The sequence below is a fragment of the Schistocerca gregaria genome, chromosome 3, assembly GCF_023897955.1.
Source record: "Schistocerca gregaria isolate iqSchGreg1 chromosome 3, iqSchGreg1.2, whole genome shotgun sequence".
NCBI classification, from domain to species: domain Eukaryota; kingdom Metazoa; phylum Arthropoda; class Insecta; order Orthoptera; family Acrididae; genus Schistocerca; species Schistocerca gregaria.
This window is the reverse complement of record NC_064922.1, coordinates 704,614,896-704,618,253: the sequence shown is the minus strand read 5'-3', so window position 1 is coordinate 704,618,253 and position 3,358 is coordinate 704,614,896.

The window sequence follows — 3,358 nt, the reverse complement described above, 5'->3', positions numbered from 1 at the left end:
TTGAATTGATACTCTAAGTAATTAATTCTTAAATTCTAAATTGACATTATTTAGTTTGGTAATGAATCTATGTGGAATACATACTACGGAATTTTTTTTTTTTGTTTGAGAATAATTCCACATAAAAAGAGGGCTTACACAGATGTTTAATATTTTCTCATAATTTAGTTGTTCGAGTAATGACGAAAGGCCTAGTTTCCACAGCGTCTCCTTGTTCATACTGATTCAATTCCATTAAAAATACGGCCCAAATTAATGAGATACATACTGTATACCAGTTTTGCCGATGAATAACTAATTAGTGTTCACGCTGTCCTACTGATCTAATGAGTAATGCCAGACCATGCAGTTCTGCAGTCCATGATCTCTATGTACGATAGCCATCATCTCACACTTAACTCCAGATACATATGTACCACCATAGAATGGTCGTTGTAAGGACCAGATACAAACATTATTCTAGTTTTATATATTCTTAGTAAGCCAATCGGGTGACTATGATCAACTTAGAAATAAGCCACGTGCCGGACGGTTAAACAGTCTGGGAATAGGCCGCGCATTACGCTGTGAGACAATACTCTGCTTGAAACAGCTTGTGCGATATGAACGGATACAGTTTTGTGAAATCACCCAGAGAGTGAATCCAATCGGCATTCATCGATACAATGTACCTTGTAATGTAAAACTACACATCTTAGAACACGACAAGATATTATTAATAAGTGTGTTAGATATCATCTGAGAAGCGAGATGTTTAAAGAGACTCATCCGATGCAGACATGAAATACTGGAACAGTTGCGTCTCATAAGGCAGAGACAAATGTTTGTGCCAGGTCGCAACTTGAATACTCAACAAATGTATAACGAAAGTAGAAATGGGAAAAAGTAATAGAATCTAAGCTATACAAGTGACTCAAATATCTAATAATAAGATTAAACGAATTGTAATGTCTCCCTTGTAGAAATTAAGAGAGGAAACACTGTAAATGCGTTGCAAGCAACGGCCCCTATACGTTTGTTTGTAGGAGTTGGATACGGAGTACGGAATTTGCAATGTTTTGGAAAATGAATGGTGTTATAAGTAGCCACAAATAATTACAGTTCGGACTCTGTTGCGAATATGTACTATACCGACCTTAAAATCATTTTTTGATAGATAAACACCCGACTACACTATATTTTCTTCTTTCCCTGAGAGCTGGTGTAGTAGAAGCGGAGGGGGGGGGGGAAGGTGTTGACATGTCTCCCCCTTTGCTCCGAGTATGGGCGTCCTTGAGTGCTTATTCTTAATCCTTCCGAAACAAATTGTTCGGATGGGGAATACATCACAGTGAACACGGCAGCTGAATAATAAATAAAGATGTAGAGCAAGGAGATCAGTTTTGATTAAACTCATTCAGTTTCTCCCTCTTGGCCAAAATAATAATTCCAACGTCACCTGCTTTCTTTGTTTGGAGGTGCAGAGTCACTGGGGAGTAGAAAAGCTGCGAGAAGTAAGACCACGATGATATGACATATGACACAATGGAATAACGTGCATAAAAGTAAAATAGTAATCTGACTTTGTGACAATAGATCTAGATTGTAGGCTTCGACTTATGAAAAATGCGATTGTGTAAACATTGGTGTGCGGATGGCAGGTAATCGACATGTCACCAAAGCAATCTTTTCTCAACCTTATTAAATAACTGCGGCAGATATAAATTCTTAACACAACATTACTAGAGGATTTTTACCAGATTCCTACAAAATAAAATTATCAGTGAATGTGCATATTCCCATTATAAATCTTGAAATTATAACAAAGAAATATTTCGTTACATGAAGGCAAACAGATGACGAAAGGTGATAGGGTGGAGGTTAGAAGTGCCCTAATTACTTTTTAAGTTGAAGAATGACATTACGGATACATGAAAGACTTTAAAAGTCGCAGAAATACAAGGTATAATTGGATCTTTGACTTACCACAACAGATGAACTGACGGCCACATTACCTTTTAGCATCACATAGACCCTACAACAGACAAGTCGAATATAATTAGATCATTTGGAATAAATTCAGTTGATGATTCACAGTAAATCATTAAGTGAAGTACCTGATGGAATGAACAACTGAAATGCTTGTACAACGTTTAGGCTAAAGTGCCAGTTGTTCACAAGGTAGTTATGTACTTATCTAAGATATGTATCGTTATCAATACCACACAAACGGATACATATTCGCTTCCGTAAATAATGGCGATTTCAACGAAAAGAGACCAATGAGCGTCACACGAATATCTTCAGAAGTGGGGAATTGTTAGCTGTGGACTGCATATGACGCTGTGTTGCTATTCTTCTGTTAATATTGATTAGAAGGTACACTGAGCAATACAGAACTAGATGAATCAAAATTTTATGTGTCTCTCTCTCCTACAATCCACAGTAAGCTGCAGAAACCGACTGGTCCAAAATTTTGGTCAATACTATAATTTAGCTCAATACTATAAGTAAAAAATAGACCTGTGACAGAAATAAGTAATTAAAGGCCATTAGATTGTTGAGGCCAATACGTAGCAGGTTTGCAATAGTGCTTTCATTTGTATTTTTGTGTTTATATGTACATCTTTGTTGTGTGTCAGTTCTGAAGTGATAGTGATAATTCCAGTCAACATATAGAACAGATTCTGCACGCTCGCCCTTCTTTTCAAATGTTGAGCCACTAATTCAGTAATTCTTACAGTGATATCTTTTTAGAAAGTGTAGTAATCATTTTAGAGATATTGGTATTCTTGTAAACACAGCCGAATGTAGCTTATTAAAACAGTTATAGATTCAGGGTCCCCGTGTTTCACTTATACTATACGTGAGGCTAGATGAATACCATTCATCTGGAAACAAAGAGTAAGCATGTTAGCTATCATGTAAGTTCAAACAAATAGTTTTCTTCTGTTATCTTTTAATATTAAAGAGTTAAGCCATCCTCTTGTACATGTTACCTGGCTCCTCCCTTAATATGTGGTACTGTTTACTGACCGTTATCTTTCAGGCTTTAAAACAGTCGGTGCACGTTAGTTGAAGACAGTTAGTAGCCAAAACATTTTAATCACTCATCTCTATTAGTCATGGCTCACTACCTTACTAGTACTTGTTAGATGTTGCTTCAAAACAGATTCCAATTTCAAGTGAAGCCACTTTCTTGGTTAACAGAATATTTTCTCAGAATTACTCTGTTTAATTTGACTGGCTATCATTTTAGATTTAAACGATTTACATTTTACTTAGAACTTAAATATTGTTGGTTCGTACTCCGCTATTTTACCTACTGCTGCCTGTCAGTAAGCAATCTCCCTGATGACGAGAATAGTTCGACAAATTT